This window comes from Ceratina calcarata, unplaced genomic scaffold, assembly GCF_001652005.2.
Source record: "Ceratina calcarata isolate Rehan_Ccalc_2016 unplaced genomic scaffold, ASM165200v1 scaffold118.2, whole genome shotgun sequence".
Taxonomy (NCBI): Eukaryota; Metazoa; Arthropoda; class Insecta; order Hymenoptera; family Apidae; genus Ceratina; species Ceratina calcarata.
Window position 1 is genome coordinate 4,711 of NW_017132760.1, and position 228 is coordinate 4,938.

Consider the following 228-nt stretch of genomic DNA (forward strand, 5'->3'; position numbering starts at 1 on the left):
CACTAGCCTTGAGGTAATCAATCATACTGCGCGTCCTGAAAGACAAAATTAAATTAATAGAATATACATACATTTCTAATTTTATCAGGACTTACATATTTCATATATGACAGAAAAATGTTATAGATCATTGCCATAAAGTTGATGTAGAGCACTCGGTAGTGGAGTGGAACAAATAGAAAGTTGACGCACTGCGTCGGAGGCCAGAAGCAACAGTCGACCTGGGCA